Here is a 24,135-nt window from a genome sequence, read left to right on the forward strand (position 1 = left end):
CTTTGAAACTTGACACAATAAAGTAGTTCCAAGTTACATCTCTATGCTTTGTTTCCTATTGATGTAGCCCTAAGCAGAGACTGGCGCAAATCACTTTCATGGAAAGGGATTGCCAAGTTTCTAAAAAACTACGAGTTTTTTGAAATCTCAGCACACATTTTTTCACCCAATCTTGATGACACTTTCAGGTAATGATCAGTACCCCAATCCCACGTGGCTCACCAAATTTCATTCTTCTAGGTTAAACGGTTCTTTGGCAGTAAGAGTTTTAATTTTTAGGTTTCACTCTGGTTTCTCCTATATGGATACATGTATTTAGAACTCTAAATCAAACACGGTTTTTGCTAGCTCATTGATACTTGACACAATAAAGTAGTTCCAAGTTATATCTCTATGCTTTGTTTCCTATTGATGTAGCCCTAAGCAGAGACCGGCACAAATCACTTTCATTTAAAGGGGTTGCAAAGCTTCTAAAAAACTACGAGTATCCTGAAATCTCAGCACACATTTTTTCACCCAACCTTGATGACACTTTCAGGTAATGATCAGTACCCCAATCCCATTTGGCTCACCCTATTTCGTTCTTCTAGGTTAAAGCATTCGTTCACAGTAACAGTTTTAATTTTTAGGTTTCAATCCGTTTTCTCCATTATGGATACATGTATTTGGAACTCTAAATCAAAGACGGTTTATGCTAGCTCTTTGAATCTTGACACAATAAAGTAGTTCCAAGTTATCTCTCTATGGTTTGTTTCCTATTGATGTAGCCCTAAGCAGAGACTGGCGCAAATCACTTACATGGAAAGGGGTTGCCAAGCTATCAAAAAAACTACGAGTTTCCTGAATCTCAGCACACATTTTTTCAGCCAATTTTGATGACACTTTCAGGTAATGATCAGAACCGTAATCCCACTTGGCTCACCAAATTTCGTTCTTCTATGTTAAACCGTTCGTCGGCAGTAACAGTTTTAATTTTTAGGTTTCACTCTGTTTTCTCCTATATGCATACATGTAGTTGGAACTAGAAATCAAACACGGTTTGTGCTAGCTCTTTGAAACTTGACACAATAAAGTAGTTCCAAGTTACATCTCTATGCTTTGTTTCCTATTGATGTAGCCCTAAGCAGAGACTGGCGCAAATCACTTTCATGGAAAGGGATTGCCAAGTTTCTAAAAAACTACGAGTTTTTTGAAATCTCAGCACACATTTTTTCACCCAATCTTGATGACACTTTCAGGTAATGATCAGTACCCCAATCTCACTTGGCTCACCAAATTTCGTTCTTCAATGTTAAACGGTTCTTTGGCAGTAAGAGTTTTAATTTTTAGGTTTCACTCTGGTTTCTCCTATATGGATACATGTATTTAGAACGCTAAATCAAACACGGTTTTTGCTAGCTCATTGATACTTGACACAATAAAGTAGTTCCAAGTTATATCTCTATGCTTTGTTTCCTATTGATGTAGCCCTAAGCAGAGACCGGCGCAAATCACTTTCATGGAAAGGGGTTGCCAAGCTTCCAAAAAACTACGAGTTTCCTGAAATCTCAGCACACATTTCTTCACCCAATCTTGATGATACTTTTAGGTAATGATCAGAACCCCATTCCCACTTGGCTCACCAAATTTCGTTCTTCTAGTTTAAACCGTTCATTGGCAGTAACAGTTTTAATTTTTAGGTTTCACTCTGTTTTCTCCTATATGGATACATGTAGTTGGAACTCTGAATCAAAGACGGTTTATGCTAGCTCTTTGAAACTTGACAAAATAAAGTAGTTCCAAGTCCTATCTTAATGGTTTGTTTCCTATTGATGTAGCCCTAAGGAGAGACTGGTGCAGATCACTCTCATGGAAAAGGGTTGCCAAGCTTCTAGAAAACTACGAGTTACCTGAAATCTCAGCACACATTTTTTCACCCAATCTTGATGACACTTTCAGGTAATGATCATTACCCCAATCCAATTTGGCTCACCCTATTTTGTTCTTCTAGGTTAAAGCATTCGTTCACAGTAACAGTTTTAATTTTTAGGTTTCAATCCGTTTTCTCCATTATGGATACATGTATTTGGAACTCTAAATCAAAGACGGTTTATGCTAGCTCTTTGAAACTTGACACAATAAAGTAGTTCCAAGTTCTCTCTCTATGGTTTGTTTCCTATTGATGTAGCCCTAAGCAGAGACTGGCGCAAATCACTTAAATGGAAAGGGGTTGCCAAGCTATCAAAAAACTACGAGTTTCCTGAATCTCAGCACACGTTTTTTCACCCAATCTTGATGATACTTTCAGGTAATGATCAGAACTGCAATCACACTTGGCTCACCATATTTTGTTCTTCTACGTTAAACCATTCGTTGGCAGTAAGAGTCTTAATTTTTACGTTTCACTCTGGTTTCTCCTATATGGATACATGTATTTGGAACTCTAAATCAAACACGGTTGTGCTAGCTCTTTGATACTTGACACAATAAAGTAGTTCCAAGTTATATCTCTATGCTTTGTTTCCTATTGATGTAGCCCTAAGCAGAGACCATCGCAAATCACTTTCATTTAAAGGGGTTGCAAAGCTTCTAAAAAACTACGAGTATCCTGAAATCTCAGCACACATTTTTTCACCCAACCTTGATGACACTTTCAGGTAATGATCAGTACCCCAATCCCATTTGGCTCACCCTATTTCGTTCTTCTAGGTTAAAGCATTCGTTCACAGTAACAGTTTTAATTTTTAGGTTTCAATCCGTTTTCTCCATTATGGATACATGTATTTGGAACTCTAAATCAAAGACGGTTTATGCTAGCTCTTTGAAACTTGACACAATAAAGTAGTTCCAAGTTCTCTCTCTATGCTTTGTTTCCTATTGATGTAGCCCTAAGCAGAGACTGGCGCAAATCACTTTCATAGTTAAGGGGTTGCCAAGCTATCAAAAAACTACGAGTTTCCTGAATCTCAGCACACATTTTTTCAGCCAATTTTGATGACACTTTCAGGTAATGATCAGTACCCCAATCCCACTTGTGTCACCAAATTTCGTTCTTCTATGTTAAACCGTTCGTCGGCAGTAACAGTTTTAATTTTTAGGTTTCACTCTGTTTTCTCCTATATGCATACATGTAGTTGGAACTAGAAATCAAACACGGTTTGTGCTAGCTCTTTGAAACTTGACACAATAAAGTAGTTCCAAGTTACATCTCTATGCTTTGTTTCCTATTGATGTAGCCCTAAGCAGAGACTGGCGCAAATCACTTTCATGGAAAGGGATTGCCAAGTTTCTAAAAAACTACGAGTTTTTTGAAATCTCAGCACACATTTTTTCACCCAATCTTGATGACACTTTCAGGTAATGATCAGTACCCCAATCCCACGTGGCTCACCAAATTTCATTCTTCTAGGTTAAACGGTTCGTTGGCAGTAACAGTTTTAATTTTTAGGTTTCACTCTGTTTTTCCCTATATGGATACATGTAATTGGAACTCTAAATCAAAGACGGTTTATGCTAGCTCTTTGAAACATGACACAATAAAGTAGTTCCAAGTTCTATCACTATGGTTTGTTTCCTATTGATGTAGTCCTAAGCAGAGACGGGCGCAAATCACTTTCATGGAAAGGGGTTGCCAAGCTTCCAAAAAACTATGAGTTTCCTGAAATCTCAGCACACATTTTTTTCACCCAATCTTGATGACACTTTCAGGTAATGATCAGTACCCCAATCCCACTTGGCTCACCAAATTTCGTTCTTCAATGTTAAACGGTTCTTTGGCAGTAAGAGTTTTAATTTTTAGGTTTCACTCTGGTTTCTCCTATATGGATACATGTATTTAGAACTCTAAATCAAACACGGTTTTTGCTAGCTCATTGATACTTGACACAATAAAGTAGTTCCAAGTTATATCTCTATGCTTTGTTTCCTATTGATGTAGCCCTAAGCAGAGACCGGCACAAATCACTTTCATTTAAAGGGGTTGCAAAGCTTCTAAAAAACTACGAGTATCCTGAAATCTCAGCACACATTTTTTCACCCAACCTTGATGACACTTTCAGGTAATGATCAGTACCCCAATCCCATTTGGCTCACCCTATTTCGTTCTTCTAGGTTAAAGCATTCGTTCACAGTAACAGTTTTAATTTTTAGGTTTCAATCCGTTTTCTCCATTATGGATACATGTATTTGGAACTCTAAATCAAAGACGGTTTATGCTAGCTCTTTGAATCTTGACACAATAAAGTAGTTCCAAGTTATCTCTCTATGGTTTGTTTCCTATTGATGTAGCCCTAAGCAGAGACTGGCGCAAATCACTTACATGGAAAGGGGTTGCCAAGCTATCAAAAAAACTACGAGTTTCCTGAATCTCAGCACACATTTTTTCAGCCAATTTTGATGACACTTTCAGGTAATGATCAGAACCGTAATCCCACTTGGCTCACCAAATTTCGTTCTTCTATGTTAAACCGTTCGTCGGCAGTAACAGTTTTAATTTTTAGGTTTCACTCTGTTTTCTCCTATATGCATACATGTAGTTGGAACTAGAAATCAAACACGGTTTGTGCTAGCTCTTTGAAACTTGACACAATAAAGTAGTTCCAAGTTACATCTCTATGCTTTGTTTCCTATTGATGTAGCCCTAAGCAGAGACTGGCGCAAATCACTTTCATGGAAAGGGATTGCCAAGTTTCTAAAAAACTACGAGTTTTTTGAAATCTCAGCACACATTTTTTCACCCAAACTTGATGACACTTTCAGGTAATGATCAGTACCCCAATCCCACTTGGCTCACCAAATTTCGTTCTTCAATGTTAAACGGTTCTTTGGCAGTAAGAGTTTTAATTTTTAGGTTTCACTCTGGTTTCTCCTATATGGATACATGTATTTAGAACGCTAAATCAAACACGGTTTTTGCTAGCTCATTGATACTTGACACAATAAAGTAGTTCCAAGTTATATCTCTATGCTTTGTTTCCTATTGATGTAGCCCTAAGCAGAGACCGGCGCAAATCACTTTCATGGAAAGGGGTTGCCAAGCTTCCAAAAAACTACGAGTTTCCTGAAATCTCAGCACACATTTCTTCACCCAATCTTGATGATACTTTTAGGTAATGATCAGAACCCCATTCCCACTTGGCTCACCAAATTTCGTTCTTCTAGTTTAAACCGTTCATTGGCAGTAACAGTTTTAATTTTTAGGTTTCACTCTGTTTTCTCCTATATGGATACATGTAGTTGGAACTCTGAATCAAAGACGGTTTATGCTAGCTCTTTGAAACTTGACAAAATAAAGTAGTTCCAAGTCCTATCTTAATGGTTTGTTTCCTATTGATGTAGCCCTAAGGAGAGACTGGTGCAGATCACTCTCATGGAAAAGGGTTGCCAAGCTTCTAGAAAACTACGAGTTACCTGAAATCTCAGCACACATTTTTTACCCAATCTTGATGACACTTTCAGATAATGATCAGTACCCCAATCCCACTTGGCTCACCAAATTTCGTTCTTTTAGGTGAAACCGTTCATTGGCCGTAACAGTTTAAATTTTTAGGTTTCACTATGTTTTTTCCTATATGGATACATGTAATTGGAACTCTAAATCAAAGACGGTTTATGCTAGCTCTTTGAAACTTGACACAATAAAGTAGTTCCAAGTTCTATCACTATGGTTTGTTTCCTATTGATGTAGCCCTAAGCAGAGACGGGCGCAAATCACTTTCATGGAAAGGGGTTGCCAAGCTTCCAAAAACTACGAGTTTCCTGAAATCTCAGCACACATTTTTTTCACCTAATCTTGATGACACGTTCAGGCAATGATCAGTACCTCAATCCCACTAGGCTGACCAAATTTCGTTCTTCTTGGTTAAACCGTTCGTTGGCAGTAACAGTTTTAATTTTTAGGTTTCATTCTGTTTTCTTCTATATGGATACATGTATTTGGAACTCTAAATCAAACACGGTTTGTGCTAGCTCTTTGAAACTTGACACAATAAAGTAGTTCCAAGTTCTATTTCTAAGGTTTGTTTCCTATTGAAGTAGCCCTAAGCAGAGACTGGCGCAAATCACTTACATGGAAAGGGGTTGCCAAGCTATCAAAAAACTACGAGTTTCCTGAATCTCAGCACACGATTTTTCACCCAATCTTGATGACACTTTCAGGTAATGATCAGAACCGCAATCACACTTGGCTCACCATATTTCGTTCTTCTAGGTTAAACAATTCGTTGGCAGTAAGAGTTTTAATTTTTAGGTTTCACTCTGGTTTCTCCTATATGGATACATGTATTTGGAACTCTAAATCAAACACGGTTTGTGCTAGCTCTTTGATACTTGACACAATAAAGTAGTTCCAAGTTATATCTCTATGCTTTGTTTCCTATTGATGTAGCCCTAAGCAGAGACCGGCGCAAATCACTTTCATGGAAAGGGGTTGCAAAGCTTCTAAAAAACTACGAGTATCCTGAAATCTCAGCACACATTTTTTTCACCTAATCTTGATGACACGTTCAGGCAATGATCAGTACCTCAATCCCACTAGGCTGACCAAATTTTGTTCTTCTTGGTTAAACCGTTCGTTGGCAGTAACAGTTTTAATTTTTAGGTTTCACTCTGTTTTCTCCTATATGGATACATGTATTTGGAACTCTAAATCAAACACGGTTTGTGCTAGCTCTTTGAAACTTGACACAATAAAGTAGTTCCAAGTTCCCTCTCTATGGTTTGTTTCCTATTGATGTAGCCCTAAGCAGAGACGTGCGCAAATCACTTTCATGGAAAGGGGTTACCAAGCTTCCAAAAAACTACGAGTTTTCTCAAATCTCAGCACACGTTTTTTCACCCAGTATTGATGACACTTTCAGGTAATGATCAGTACCCGAATTTTACTTGGCTCACCAAATTTCGTTCTCTTAGGTTACACTGTTCGTTGGCAGTAACACTTTTAATTTTTAGGTTTCACTCTGTTTTCTCCTATATGGATACATGTAGTTGGAACCTAAATCAAAGACGGTTTATGCTAGCTCTTTGAAACTTGACACAATAAAGTAGTTCCAAGTTCTGTCTCTATGGTTTGTTTCCTATTGATGTAGCCCTAAGCAGAGACCGGCGAAAATCACTTTCATAGAAAGGGTTTGCAAAGCTTACAAAAAACTACGAGTTTCCTGAAATCTCAGCACACATTTTTTACCCAATCTAGATGACACTTTCAGGTAATGATCAGTACCCAAATCCCACTTGGCTCACCAAATTTCATTCTTCTAGGTTAAACCGTTCGTTGGCAGTAACAGTTTTAATTTTTAGGTTACAATCTGTTTTCTCCTATATGGATACATGACATTGGAACTCTAAGTCAAACACTGTTTTAGCTAGCTCTTTGAAACTTGCCACAATAAAGTAGTTCTAAGTTCTATCTCTATGGTTTGTTTCCTATTGATGTATCCCTAAGCAGAGACTGGCGCAAATCACTTTCAGGAAAGGGGTTGCCAAGCTTCCATAAAACTACGAGTTTCCTGAAATCTCAGCACACATTTTTTCACCCAATCTTGATGACACTTTCAGGTAATGATCAGAACCCCAATTCCTCTTGGCTCACCATATTTCGTTCTTCTAGGTTAAAGCATTTTTCGCAGTAACAGTTTTAATTTTTAGGTTTCAATCCGTTTTCTCCATTATGGATACATGTATTTGGAACTCTAAATCAAAGACGGTTTATGCTAGCTCTTTGAAACTTGACACAATAAAGTAGTTCCAAGTTCTATCTCTATGGTTTGTTTCCTATTGATGTAGCCCTACGCATAGACTGGCACAAATCACTTTCATAGTAAAGGGGTTGCCAAGCTATCAAAAAACTACGAGTTTCCTGAATCTCAGCACACATTTTTTCAGCCAATTTTGATGACACTTTCAGGTAATGATCAGAACCGCAATCCCACTTGGCTCACCAAATTTCGTTCTTCTATGTTAAACCGTTCGTCGGCAGTAACAGTTTTAATTTTTAGGTTTCACTCTGTTTTCTCCTATATGCATACATGTAGTTGGAACTAGAAATCAAACACGGTTTGTGCTAGCTCTTTGAAACTTGACACAATAAAGTAGTTCCAAGTTACATCTCTATGCTTTGTTTCCTATTGATGTAGCCCTAAGCAGAGACTGGCGCAAATCACTTTCATGGAAAGGGATTGCCAAGTTTCTAAAAAACTACGAGTTTTTTGAAATCTCAGCACACATTTTTTCACCCAATCTTGATGACACTTTCAGGTAATGATCAGTACCCCAATCCCACGTGGCTCACCAAATTTCATTCTTCTAGGTTAAACGGTTCGTTGGCAGTAACAGTTTTAATTTTTAGGTTTCACTCTGTTTTTCCCTCTATGGATACATGTAATTGGAACTCTAAATCAAAGACGGTTTATGCTAGCTCTTTGAAACATGACACAATAAAGTAGTTCCAAGTTCTATCACTATGGTTTGTTTCCTATTGATGTAGCCCTAAGCAGAGACGGGCGCAAATCACTTTCATGGAAAGGGGTTGCCAAGCTTCCAAAAAACTATGAGTTTCCTGAAATCTCAGCACACATTTTTTTCACCCAATCTTGATGACACGTTCAGGTAATGATCAGTACCCCAATCCCACCTGATTCACCAAATTTCGTTCTTCTTGGTTAAACCGTTGGTTGGCAGTAACAGTTTTAATTTTTAGGTTTCACTCTGTTTTCACCTATATGGATACATGTAGTTGGAACTCTAAATCAAACACGGTTTGTGCTAGCTCTTTGAAACTTGACACAATAAAGTAGTTCCACGTTCTATCACTATGGTTTGTTTCCTATTGATGTAGCCCTAAGCAGAGACGGGCGCAAATCACTTTCATGGAAAGGGGTTGCCAAGCTTCCAAAAAACTACGAGTTTTCTGAAATCTCAGCACACGTTTTTTCATCCAGTATTGATGACACTTTCAGGTAATGATCAGTACCCCAATCCCACTTGGCTCACCAAATTTCGTTCTCTTAGGTTAAACTGTTCGTTGGCAGTAACAGTTTTAATATTTAGGTTTCACTCTGTTTTCTCCTATATGGATACATGTAGTTGGAACTCTAAATCAAACACGGTTTGTGCTAGCTCTTTGAAACTTCAAACAATAAAGTAGTTCCAAGTTCCATCTCTATGGTTTGTTTCCTATTGATGTAACCCTAAGCAGAGACTGGCGCAAATCACTTTCATGAAAGGGGTTGCCAAGCTTCCAAAAAACTACGAGTTTCCTGAAATCTCAGCACACATTTTTTCACCCAATCTTGATGACACTTTCAGGTAATGATCAGTACCCCAATCCCACTTGGCTCACCAAATTTCGTTCTTCTAGGTTAAACCGTTCATTGGCAGTAACAGTGTTAATTTTTCGGTTTCACTCTGTTTTCTCCTATATGGATACATGTAGTTGGAACTCTAAATCAAACACGGTTTGTGCTAGCTCTTTGAAACTTGACACAATAAAGTAGTTCCAAGTTCTATTTCTAATGTTTGTTTCCTATTGAAGTAGCCCTAAGCAGAGACTGGCGCAAATCACTTACATGGAAAGGGGTTGCCAAGCTATCAAAAAACTACGAGTTTCCTGAATCTCAGCACACGATTTTTCACCCAATCTTGATGACACTTTCAGGTAATGATCAGAACCGCAATCACACTTGGCTCACCATATTTCGTTCTTCTAGGTTAAACCATTCGTTGGCAGTAAGAGTTTTAATTTTTAGGTTTCACTCTGGTTTCTCCTATATGGATACATGTATTTGGAACTCTAAATCAAAGACGGTTTATGCTAGCTCTTTGAAACTTGACACAATAAAATAGTTCCAAGTTCTCTCTCTATGCTTTGTTTCCTATTTATGTAGCCCTAAGCAGAGACTGGCGCAAATCACTTTCATGGAAAGGGGTTGCTAGGCTTCCAAAAACTATGAGTTTCCTGAAATCTCAGCACACATTTTTTCACCCAATCTTGATGACACTTTCAGGTAATGATCAGTACCCCAATCCCACTTGGCTCACCAAATTTCGTTCTTCAATGTTAAACGGTTCTTTGGCAGTAAGAGTTTTAATTTTTAGGTTTCACTCTGGTTTCTCCTATATGGATACATGTATTTAGAACTCTAAATCAAACACGGTTTTTGCTAGCTCATTGATACTTGACACAATAAAGTAGTTCCAAGTTATATCTCTATGCTTTGTTTCCTATTGATGTAGCCCTAAGCAGAGACCGGCGCAAATCACTTTCATTTAAAGGGGTTGCAAAGCTTCTAAAAAACTACGAGTATCCTGAAATCTCAGCACACATTTTTTCACCCAACCTTGATGACACTTTCAGGTAATGATCAGTACCCCAATCCCATTTGGCTCACCCTATTTCGTTCTTCTAGGTTAAAGCATTCGTTCACAGTAACAGTTTTAATTTTTAGGTTTCAATCCATTTTCTCCATTATGGATACATGTATTTGGAACTCTAAATCAAAGACGGTTTATGCTAGCTCTTTGAAACTTGACACAATAAAGTAGTTCCAAGTTATCTCTCTACGGTTTGTTTCCTATTGATGTAGCCCTAAGCAGAGACTGGCGCAAATCACTTACATGGAAAGGGGTTGCCAAGCTATCAAAAAACTACGAGTTTCCTGAATCTCAGCACACATTTTTTCAGCCAATTTTGATGACACTTTCAGGTAATGATCAGAACCGCAATCCCACTTGGCTCACCAAATTTCGTTCTTCTATGTTAAACCGTTCGTCGGCAGTAACAGTTTTAATTTTTAGGTTTCACTCTGTTTTCTCCTATATGCATACATGTAGTTGGAACTAGAAATCAAACACGGTTTGTGCTAGCTCTTTGAAACTTGACACAATAAAGTAGTTCCAAGTTACATCTCTATGCTTTGTTTCCTATTGATGTAGCCCTAAGCAGAGACTGGCGCAAATCACTTTCATGGAAAGGGATTGCCAAGTTTCTAAAAAACTACGAGTTTTTTGAAATCTCAGCACACATTTTTTCACCCAATCTTGATGACACTTTCAGGTAATGATCAGTACCCCAATCCCACTTGGCTCACCAAATTTCGTTCTTCAATGTTAAACGGTTCTTTGGCAGTAAGAGTTTTAATTTTTAGGTTTCACTCTGGTTTCTCCTATATGGATACATGTATTTAGAACTCTAAATCAAACACGGTTTTTGCTAGCTCATTGATACTTGACACAATAAAGTAGTTCCAAGTTATATCTCTATGCTTTGTTTCCTATTGATGTAGCCCTAAGCAGAGACCGGCGCAAATCACTTTCATGGAAAGGGGTTGCCAAGCTTCCAAAAAACTACGAGTTTCCTGAAATCTCAGCACACATTTTTTCACCCAATCTTGATGACACTTTTAGGTAATGATCAGAACCCCATTCCCACTTGGCTCACCAAATTTCGTTCTTCTAGTTTAAACCGTTCATTGGCAGTAACAGTTTTAATTTTTAGGTTTCACTCTGTTTTCTCCTATATGGATACATGTAGTTGGAACTCTGAATCAAAGACGGTTTATGCTAGCTCTTTGAAACTTGACAAAATAAAGTAGTTCCAAGTCCTATCTTAATGGTTTGTTTCCTATTGATGTAGCCCTAAGGAGAGACTGGTGCAGATCACTCTCATGGAAAAGGGTTGCCAAGCTTCTAGAAAACTACGAGTTACCTGAAATCTCAGCACACATTTTTTACCCAATCTTGATGACACTTTCAGGTAATGATCAGTACCCCAATCCCACTTGGCTCACCAAATTTCGTTCTTCTAGGTTAAACCGTTCGTTGGCCGTAACAGTTTAAATTTTTAGGTTTCACTATGTTTTTTCCTATATGGATACATGTAATTGGAACTCTAAATCAAAGACGGTTTATGCTAGCTCTTTGAAACTTGACACAATAAAGTAGTTCCAAGTTCTATCACTATGGTTTGTTTCCTATTGATGTAGCCCTAAGCAGAGATGGGCGCAAATCACTTTCATGGAAAGGGGTTGCCAAGCTTCCAAAAAACTACGAGTTTCCTGAAATCTCAGCACACATTTTTTTCACCTAATCTTGATGACACGTTCAGGCAATGATCAGTACCTCAATCCCACTAGGCTGACCAAATTTCGTTCTTCTTGGTAAACCGTTCGTTGGCAGTAACAGTTTTAATTTTTAGGTTTCACTCTGTTTTCTCCTATATGGATACATGTATTTGGAACTCTAAATCAAACACGGTTTGTGCTAGCTCTTTGAAACTTGACACAATAAAGTAGTTCCAAGTTCCCTCTCTATGGTTTGTTTCCTATTGATGTAGCCCTAAGCAGAGACGTGCGCAAATCACTTTCATGGAAAGGGGTTGCCAAGCTTCCAAAAAAATACGAGTTTTCTCAAATCTCAGCACACGTTTTTTCACCCAGTATTGATGACACTTTCAGGTAATGATCAGTACCCGAATTCCACTTGGCTCACCAAATTTCGTTCTCTTAGGTTACACTGTTCGTTGGCAGTAACACTTTTAATTTTTAGGTTTCACTCTGTTTTCTCCTATATGGATACATGTATTTGGAACCTAAATCAAAGACGGTTTATGCTAGCTCTTTGAAACTTGACACAATAAAGTAGTTCCAAGTTCTGTCTCTATGGTTTGTTTCCTATTGATGTAGCCCTAAGCAGAGACCGGCTAAAATCACTTTCATAGAAAGGGTTTGCAAAGCTTCCAAAAAACTATGAGTTTCCTGAAATCTCAGCACACATTTTTTACCCAATCTAGATGACACTTTCAGGTAATGATCAGTACCCCAATCCCACTTGGCTCACCAAATTTCGTTCTTCTAGGTTAAACCGTTCGTTGGCAGTAACAGTTTTAATTTTTAGGTTTCACTCTGTTTTCTCCTATATGCATACATGTAGTTGGAACTAGAAATCAAACACGGTTTGTGCTAGCTCTTTGAAACTTGACACAATAAAGTAGTTCCAAGTTACATCTCTATGCTTTGTTTCCTATTGATGTAGCCCTAAGCAGAGACTGGCGCAAATCACTTTCATGGAAAGGGATTGCCAAGTTTCTAAAAAACTACGAGTTTTTTGAAATCTCAGCACACATTTTTTCACCCAATCTTGATGACACTTTCAGGTAATGATCAGTAACCCAATCCCACGTGGCTCACCAAATTTCATTCTTCTAGGTTAAACGGTTCGTTGGCAGTAACAGTTTTAATTTTTAGGTTTCACTCTGTTTTTCCCTATATGGATACATGTAATTGGAACTCTAAATCAAAGACGGTTTATGCTAGCTCTTTGAAACATGACACAATAAAGTAGTTCCAAGTTCTATCACTATGGTTTGTTTCCTATTGATGTAGCCCTAAGCAGAGACGGGCGCAAATCACTTTCATGGAAAGGGGTTGCCAAGCTTCCAAAAAACTATGAGTTTCCTGAAATCTCAGCACACATTTTTTTCACCCAATCTTGATGACACGTTCAGGTAATGATCAGTACCCCAATCCCACCTGATTCACCAAATTTCGTTCTTCTTGGTTAAACGGTTGTTTGGCAGTAACAGTTTTAATTTTTAGGTTTCACTCTGTTTTCACCTCTATGGATACATGTAGTTGGAACTCTAAATCAAACACGGTTTGTGCTAGCTCTTTGAAACTTGACACAATAAAGTAGTTCCACGTTCTATCACTATGGTTTGTTTCCTATTGATGTAGCCCTAAGCAGAGACGGGCGCAAATCACTTTCATGGAAAGGGGTTGCCAAGCTTCCAAAAAACTACGAGTTTTCTGAAATCTCAGCACACGTTTTTTCATCCAGTATTGATGACACTTTCAGGTAATGATCAGTACCCCAATCCCACTTGGCTCACCAAATTTCGTTCTCTTAGGTTAAACTGTTCGTTGGCAGTAACAGTTTTAATATTTAGGTTTCACTCTGTTTTCTCCTATATGGATACATGTAGTTGGAACTCTAAATCAAACACGGTTTGTGCTAGCTCTTTGAAACTTGACACAATAAAGTAGTTCCAAGTTCTCTTTCTAAGGTTTGTTTCCTATTGAAGTAGCCCTAAGCAGAGACTGGCACAAATCACTTACATGGAAAGGGGTTGCCAAGCTATCAAAAAACTACGAGTTTCCTGAATCTCAGCACACGATTTTTCACCCAATCTTGATGACACTTTCAGGTAATGATCAGAACCGCAATCACACTTGGCTCACCATATTTCGTTCTTCTAGGTTAAACCATTCGTTGGCAGTAAGAGTTTTAATTTTTATGTTTCACTCTGGTTTCTCTTATATGGATACATGTATTTGGAACTCTAAATCAAACACGGTTTGTGCTAGCTCTTTGATACTTGACACAATAAAGTAGTTCCAAGTTATATCTCTATGCTTTGTTTCCTATTGATGTAGCCCTAAGCAGAGACCGGCGCAAATCACTTGCATGGAAAGGGGTTGCAAAACTTCTAAAAAACTACGAGTTTCCTGAAATCTCAGCACACATTTTTTCACCCAATCTTGATGACAATTTCAGGTAATGATCAGTACCCCAATCCAATTTGGCTCACCCTATTTTGTTCTTCTAGGTTAAAGCATTCGTTCACAGTAACAGTTTTAATTTTTAGGTTTCAATCTGTTTTCTCCATTATGGACACATGTATTTGGAACTCTAAATCAAAGACGGTTTATGCTAGCTCTTTGAAACTTGACACAATAAAGTAGTTCCAAGTTCTATCTCTATGGTTTGTTTCCTATTGATGTAGCCCTAAGCAGAGACTGGCGCAAATCACTTCCATGGAAAGGGTTTGGCAAGCTTCCAAAAATCTACGAGTTTCCTGAAATCTCAGCACACATTTTTTCACCCAATCTTGATGACACTTTTAGGTAATGATCAGAACCAAAATCCCTCTTGGCTCACCAAATTTCGTTCTTCTAGGTTAAACCGTTCGTTGCCAGTAACAGTTTTAATTTTTAGGTTTCACTCTTTTTTCTCTTATATGGATACATGTAGTTGGAAATCTAAATCAAACACGGTTTGTGCTAGCTCTTTGAAACTTGACACAATAAAGTACTTCCAAGTTCTATCTCTATGGTTTGTTTCCTATTGATGTATCCCTAAGCAGAGACTGGCGCAAATCACTTTCATTGAAAGGGGTTGCCAAGTTTCCAAAAAACTACGAGTTTCCTGAAATCTCAGCACACATTTTTTCACCCAATCTGGATGACACTTTCAGGTAATGATCAGTACCCGAATCCCACTTGGCTCACCAAATTTCGTTATTCTTGGTTAAACCGTTGGTTTGCAGTAAGAGATTTAATTTTTAGTTTTCACTCTGTTTTCTCCTATATGGGTACATGTAGTTGGAACTCTAAATCAAACATGGTTTGTGCTAGCTCTTTGAAACTTGACACAATAAAGTAGTTCCAAGTTCAATCTCTATGGTTTGTTTCCTATTGATGTAGCCCTAAGCAGAGACCGGCGCAAATCACTTTCATGGAAAGGGGTTGCGAAGCTTCCAAAAAACTACGAGTTTCCTGAATTCTCAGCACACATTTTTTCACCCAATCTGGATGACACATTCAGGTAATGATCAGAACCCCATTCCCACTTGGCTCACCAAATTTCGTTCTTCTAGGTTACACCGTTTGTTGGCAGTAACAGTATTAATTTTTAGGTTTCACTCTGTTTTCTCCTATATGGGTACATGTATTTGGAACTCTAAATCAAAGACGGTTGTGCTAGCTCTTTGAAACTTGAAACAATAAAGTAGTTCCAAGTTCTATCTCTATGGTTTGTTTCCTATTGATGTAGCCCTAAGCAGAGATTGGCGCAAAACACTTTCATGGAAAGGGGTTGGAAAGCTTCCAAAAAACTACGAGTTTCCTGAAATCTCAGCACACACTTTTTCACCCAATCTTGATGACACTTTCAGGTAATGATCAGTACCCCAATCCCACTTGGCTCAAGAAATTTCGTTCTTCTAGGTTACACCGTTCGTTGGCAGTAACAGTTTTAATTTTTAGGTTTCACTCTGTTTTCTCCTATATGGGTATATGTAGTTGGAACTCTAAATCAAACACGGTTTGTGCTAGCTCTTTGAAACTTGACACAATAAAGTAGTTCCAAGTTCTGTCTCTATGGTTTGTTTCCTATTGATGTAGCCCTAAGCAGAGACTGGCACAAAACACTTTCATGGAAAGGGGTTGGCAAGCTTCCAAAAAACTACGTGTTTCCTGAAATCACAGCACACACTTTTTCACCCAATCTTGATGACACATTCAGGTAATGATCAGTACCCCAATCCCACTTGGCTCAACAAATTTCGTTCTTCTAGGTTACACCGTTCGTTGGCAGTAACAGTTTTAATTTTTAGGTTTCACTCTGTTTTCTCCTATATGGGTACATGTAGTTGGAACTCTAAATGAAACACGGTTTGTGCTAGCTCTTTGAAACTTGACACAAAAAAGTAGTTCCAAGTTCTATCACTATGGTTTTTTTTCCTATTGATGTAGCCCTAAGCAGAGACTTGCGCAAATCACTTTCATCGAAAGGGGTTGCCAAGCTTCCAAAAAACTACGATTTTTTGAAATCTCAGCACACATTTTTCACCCAATCTGGATGACACTTGCAGGTAATGATCAGTACCCCAATCCCACTTGGCTCACCAAATTTCGTTCTTCTAGGTTAAACCGTTCGTTGGCAGTAACAGTTTTAATTTTTAGGTTTCACTCTGTTTTCTCCTATATGGATACGTGTATTTGGAACTCTAAATCAAAGACGGTTTGTGCTAGCTCTTTGAAACTTGACACAATAAAGTAGTTCCAAGTTCTATCTCTATGGTTTGCTTTCTATTGATGTAGCCCTAAGCAGAGACTGGTGCAAATCACTTTCATGGAAAGGGGTTGCCAAGCTTCCAAAAAACTACGAGTTTCCTGAAATCTCAGCACACATTTTTTCACCCAATCTGGATGACACTTTCAGGTAATGATCAGTAACCCAATCCCAATTGGCTCACCAAATTTCGTTCTTCTAGGTTAAACCGATCGTTGGCAGTCACAGTTTTAATTTTTAGGTTTCACTCTGTTTTCTCCTATATGGATACATGTAGTTGGAACTCTAAATCAAACACGGTTTGTGCTAGCTCTTTGAAACTTGACACAATAAAGTAGTTCCAAGTTCAATCTCTATGGTTTGTTTCCTTTTGAAGTAGCCCTAAGCAGAGACTGGCGCAAATCACTTACATCGAAAGGGGTTGCCAAGCTATCAAAAAACTACGAGTTTCCTGAATCTCAGCACACGATTTTTCACCCAATCTTGATGACACTTTCAGGTAATGATCAGAACCGCAATCACACTTGGCTCACCATATTTCGTTCTTCTAGGTTAAACCATTCGTTGGCAGTAAGAGTTTTAATTTTTAGGTTTCACTCTGGTTTCTCCTATATGGATACATGTATTTGGAACTCTAAATCAAACACGGTTTGTGCTAGCTCTTTGATACTTGACACAATAAAGTAGTTCCAAGTTATATCTCTATGCTTTGTTTCCTATTGATGTAGCCCTAAGCAGAGACCGGCGCAAATCACTTTCATGGAAAGGGGTTGCAAAGCTTCTAAAAAACTACGAGTATCCTGAAATCTCAGCACACATTTTTTCACCCAATCTTGATGAAACTTTCAGGTAATGATCAGTACCCCAATCCAATTTGGCTCACCCTATTTTGTTCTGCTAGGTTAAAGCATTCGTTCACAGTAACACTTTTAATTTTTAGGTTTCACTCTGTTTTCTCCTATATGCATACATGTAGTTGGAACTAGAAATCAAACACGGTTTGGGCTAGCTCTTTGAAACTTGACACAATAAAGTAGTTCCAAGTTCTATCACTATGGTTTGTTTCCTATTGATGTAGCCCTAAGCAGAGACTGGCGCAAATCCCTTTCATGGAAAGGGATTGCCAAGTTTCTAAAAAACTACGAGTTTTTTGAAATCTCAGCACACATTTTTTCACCCAATCTTGATGACACTTTCAGGTAATGATCAATACCCCAATCCCACGTGGCTCACCAAATTTCATTCTTCTAGGTTAAACGGTTCTTTGGCAGTAAGAGTTTAAAATTTTAGGTTTCACTCTGGTTTCTCCTATATGGATACATGTATTTAGAACTCTAAATCAAACACGGTTTTTGCTAGCTCATTGATACTTGACACAATAAAGTAGTTCCAAGTTATATCTCTATGCTTTGTTTCCTATTGATGTAGCCCTAAGCAGAGACTGGTGAAGATCACTCTCATGGAAAAGGGTTGCCAAGCTTCTAGAAAACTACGAGTTACCTGAAATCTCAGCACACATTTTTTACCCAATCTTGATGACACTTTCAGGTAATGATCAGTACCCCAATCCCACTTGGCTCACCAAATTTCGTTCTTCTAGGTTAAACCGTTCGTTGGCAGTAACAGTGTTAATTTTTCGTTTTCACTCTGTTTTCTCCTATATGGATACATGTAGTTGGAACTCTAAATCAAACACGGTTTGTGCTAGCTCTTTGAAACTTGACACAATAAAGTAGTTCCAAGTTCTATTTCTAAGGTTTGTTTCCTATTGAAGTAGCCCTAAGCAGAGACTGGCGCAAATCACTTACATGGAAAGGGGTTGCCAAGCTATCAAAAAACTACGAGTTTCCTGAATCTCAGCACACGATTTTTCACCCAATCTTGATGACACTTTCAGGTAATGATCAGAACCGCAATCACACTTGGCTCACCATATTTCGTTCTTCTAGGTTAAACCATTCGTTGGCAGTAAGAGTTTTAATTTTTAGGTTTCACTCTGGTTTCTCCTATATGGATACATGTATTTGGAACTCTAAATCAAACACGGTTTGTGCTAGCTCTTTGATACTTGACACAATAAAGTAGTTCCAAGTTATATCGCTATGCTTTGTTTCCTATTGATGTAGCCCTAAGCAGAGACCGGCGCAAATCACTTTTATGGAAAGGGGTTGCAAAGCTTCTAAAAAACTACGAGTATCCTTAAATCTCAGCACACATTTTTTCACCCAATCTTGATGACACTTTCAGGTAATGATCATTACCCCAATCCAATTTGGCTCACCCTATTTTGTTCTTCTAGGTTAAAGCATTCGTTCACAGTAACAGTTTTAATTTTTAGGTTTCAATCCGTTTTCTCCATTATGGATACATGTATTTGGAACTCTAAATCAAAGACGGTTTATGCTAGCTCTTTGAAACTTGACACAATAAAGTAGTTCCAAGTTCTCTCTCTATGGTTTGTTTCCTATTGATGTAGCCCTAAGCAGAGACTGGCGCAAATCACTTAAATGGAAAGGGGTTGCCAAGCTATCAAAAAACTACGAGTTTCCTGAATCTCAGCACACGTTTTTTCACCCAATCTTGATGATACTTTCAGGTAATGATCAGAACTGCAATCACACTTGGCTCACCATATTTTGTTCTTCTACGTTAAACCATTCGTTGGCAGTAAGAGTCTTAATTTTTACGTTTCACTCTGGTTTCTCCTATATGGATACATGTATTTGGAACTCTAAATCAAACACGGTTGTGCTAGCTCTTTGATACTTGACACAATAAAGTAGTTCCAAGTTATATCTCTATGCTTTGTTTCCTATTGATGTAGCCCTAAGCAGAGACCATCGCAAATCACTTTCATTTAAAGGGGTTGCAAAGCTTCTAAAAAACTACGAGTATCCTGAAATCTCAGCACACATTTTTTCACCCAACCTTGATGACACTTTCAGGTAATGATCAGTACCCCAATCCCATTTGGCTCACCCTATTTCGTTCTTCTAGGTTAAAGCATTCGTTCACAGTAACAGTTTTAATTTTTAGGTTTCAATCCGTTTTCTCCATTATGGATACATGTATTTGGAACTCTAAATCAAAGACGGTTTATGCTAGCTCTTTGAAACTTGACACAATAAAGTAGTTCCAAGTTCTCTCTCTATGCTTTGTTTCCTATTGATGTAGCCCTAAGCAGAGACTGGCGCAAATCACTTTCATAGTTAAGGGGTTGCCAAGCTATCAAAAAACTACGAGTTTCCTGAATCTCAGCACACATTTTTTCAGCCAATTTTGATGACACTTTCAGGTAATGATCAGTACCCCAATCCCACTTGTGTCACCAAATTTCGTTCTTCTATGTTAAACCGTTCGTCGGCAGTAACAGTTTTAATTTTTAGGTTTCACTCTGTTTTCTCCTATATGCATACATGTAGTTGGAACTAGAAATCAAACACGGTTTGTGCTAGCTCTTTGAAACTTGACACAATAAAGTAGTTCCAAGTTCCATCTCTATGGTTTGTTTCCTATTGATGTAACCCTAAGCAGAGACTGGCGCAAATCACTTTCATGAAAGGGGTTGCCAAGCTTCCAAAAAACTACGAGTTTCCTGAAATCTCAGCACACATTTTTTCACCCAATCTTGATGACACTTTCAGGTAATGATCAGTACCCCAATCCCACTTGGCTCACCAAATTTCGTTCTTCTAGGTTAAACCGTTCATTGGCAGTAACAGTGTTAATTTTTCGGTTTCACTCTGTTTTCTCCTATATGGATACATGTATTTGGAACTCTAAATCAAACACGGTTTGTGCTAGCTCTTTGAAACTTGACACAATAAAGTAGTTCCAAGTTCCCTCTCTATGGTTTGTTTCCTATTGATGTAGCCCTAAGCAGAGACGTGCGCAAATCACTTTCATGGAAAGGGGTTACCAAGCTTCCAAAAAACTACGAGTTTTCTCAAATCTCAGCACACGTTTTTTCACCCAGTATTGATGACACTTTCAGGTAATGATCAGTACCCGAATTTTACTTGGCTCACCAAATTTCGTTCTCTTAGGTTACACTGTTCGTTGGCAGTAACACTTTTAATTTTTAGGTTTCACTCTGTTTTCTCCTATATGCATACATGTAGTTGGAACCTAAATCAAAGACGGTTTATGCTAGCTCTTTGAAACTTGACACAATAAAGTAGTTCCAAGTTCTGTCTCTATGGTTTGTTTCCTATTGATGTAGCCCTAAGCAGAGACCGGCGAAAATCACTTTCATAGAAAGGGTTTGCAAAGCTTACAAAAAACTACGAGTTTCCTGAAATCTCAGCACACATTTTTTACCCAATCTAGATGACACTTTCAGGTAATGATCAGTACCCAAATACCACTTGGCTCACCAAATTTCATTCTTCTAGGTTAAACCGTTCGTTGGCAGTAACAGTTTTAATTTTTAGGTTACAATCTGTTTTCTCCTATATGGATACATGACATTGGAACTCTAAGTCAAACACTGTTTTAGCTAGCTCTTTGAAACTTGCCACAATAAAGTAGTTCTAAGTTCTATCTCTATGGTTTGTTTCCTATTGATGTATCCCTAAGCAGAGACTGGCGCAAATCACTTTCAGGAAAGGGGTTGCCAAGCTTCCATAAAACTACGAGTTTCCTGAAATCTCAGCACACATTTTTTCACCCAATCTTGATGACACTTTCAGGTAATGATCAGAACCCCAATCCCACTTGGCTCACCATATTTCGTTCTTCTAGGTTAAAGCATTTTTCGCAGTAACAGTTTTAATTTTTAGGTTTCAATCCGTTTTCTCCATTATGGATACATGTATTTGGAACTCTAAATCAAAGACGGTTTATGCTAGCTCTTTGAAACTTGACACAATAAAGTAGTTCCAAGTTCTATCTCTATGGTTTGTTTCCTATTGATGTAGCCCTACGCATAGACTGGCACAAATCACTTTCATAGTAAAGGGGTTGCCAAGCTATCAAAAAACTACGAGTTTCCTGAATCTCAGCACACATTTTTTCAGCCAATTTTGATGACACTTTCAGGTAATGATCAGAACCGCAATCCCACTTGGCTCACCAAATTTCGTTCTTCTATGTTAAACCGTTCGTCGGCAGTAACAGTTTTAATTTTTAGGTTTCACTCTGTTTTCTCCTATATGCATACATGTAGTTGGAACTAGAAATCAAACACGGTTTGTGCTAGCTCTTTGAAACTTGACACAATAAAGTAGTTCCAAGTTACATCTCTATGCTTTGTTTCCTATTGATGTAGCCCTAAGCAGAGACTGGCGCAAATCACTTTCATGGAAAGGGATTGCCAAGTTTCTAAAAAACTACGAGTTTTTTGAAATCTCAGCACACATTTTTTCACCCAATCTTGATGACACTTTCAGGTAATGATCAGTACCCCAATCCCACGTGGCTCACCAAATTTCATTCTTCTAGGTTAAACGGTTCGTTGGCAGTAACAGTTTTAATTTTTAGGTTTCACTCTGTTTTTCCCTCTATGGATACATGTAATTGGAACTCTAAATCAAAGACGGTTTATGCTAGCTCTTTGAAACATGACACAATAAAGTAGTTCCAAGTTCTATCACTATGGTTTGTTTCCTATTGATGTAGCCCTAAGCAGAGACGGGCGCAAATCACTTTCATGGAAAGGGGTTGCCAAGCTTCCAAAAAACTATGAGTTTCCTGAAATCTCAGCACACATTTTTTTCACCCAATCTTGATGACACGTTCAGGTAATGATCAGTAACCCAATCCCACCTGATTCACCAAATTTCGTTCTTCTTGGTTAAACCGTTGGTTGGCAGTAACAGTTTTAATTTTTAGGTTTCACTCTGTTTTCACCTATATGGATACATGTAGTTGGAACTCTAAATCAAACACGGTTTGTGCTAGCTCTTTGAAACTTGACACAATAAAGTAGTTCCACGTTCTATCACTATGGTTTGTTTCCTATTGATGTAGCCCTAAGCAGAGACGGGCGCAAATCACTTTCATGGAAAGGGGTTGCCAAGCTTCCAAAAAACTACGAGTTTTCTGAAATCTCAGCACACGTTTTTTCATCCAGTATTGATGACACTTTCAGGTAATGATCAGTACCCCAATCCCACTTGGCTCACCAAATTTCGTTCTCTTAGGTTAAACTGTTCGTTGGCAGTAACAGTTTTAATATTTAGGTTTCACTCTGTTTTCTCCTATATGGATACATGTAGTTGGAACTCTAAATCAAACACGGTTTGTGCTAGCTCTTTGAAACTTCAAACAATAAAGTAGTTCCAAGTTCCATCTCTATGGTTTGTTTCCTATTGATGTAACCCTAAGCAGAGACTGGCGCAAATCACTTTCATGAAAGGGGTTGCCAAGCTTCCAAAAAACTACGAGTTTCCTGAAATCTCAGCACACATTTTTTCACCCAATCTTGATGACACTTTCAGGTAATGATCAGTACCCCAATCCCACTTGGCTCACCAAATTTCGTTCTTCTAGGTTAAACCGTTCATTGGCAGTAACAGTGTTAATTTTTCGGTTTCACTCTGTTTTCTCCTATATGGATACATGTAGTTGGAACTCTAAATCAAACACGGTTTGTGCTAGCTCTTTGAAACTTGACACAATAAAGTAGTTCCAAGTTCTATTTCTAATGTTTGTTTCCTATTGAAGTAGCCCTAAGCAGAGACTGGCGCAAATCACTTACATGGAAAGGGGTTGCCAAGCTATCAAAAAACTACGAGTTTCCTGAATCTCAGCACACGATTTTTCACCCAAACTTGATGACACTTTCAGGTAATGATCAGAACCGCAATCACACTTGGCTCACCATAATTCGTTCTTCTAGGTTAAACCATTCGTTGGCAGTAAGAGTTTTAATTTTTAGGTTTCACTCTGGTTTCTCCTATATGGATACATGTATTTGGAACTCTAAATCAAAGACGGTTTATGCTAGCTCTTTGAAACTTGACACAATAAAATAGTTCCAAGTTCTCTCTCTATGCTTTGTTTCCTATTTATGTAGCCCTAAGCAGAGACTGGCGCAAATCACTTTCATGGAAAGGGGTTGCTAGGCTTCCAAAAACTATGAGTTTCCTGAAATCTCAGCACACATTTTTTCACCCAATCTTGATGACACTTTCAGGTAATGATCAGTACCCCAATCCCACTTGGCTCACCAAATTTCGTTCTTCAATGTTAAACGGTTCTTTGGCAGTAAGAGTTTTAATTTTTAGGTTTCACTCTGGTTTCTCCTATATGGATACATGTATTTAGAACTCTAAATCAAACACGGTTTTTGCTAGCTCATTGATACTT

The sequence above is a fragment of the Spermophilus citellus genome (assembly GCF_964194105.1).
Source record: "Spermophilus citellus genome assembly, chromosome: 14".
Classification (NCBI taxonomy): Eukaryota; Metazoa; Chordata; class Mammalia; order Rodentia; family Sciuridae; genus Spermophilus; species Spermophilus citellus.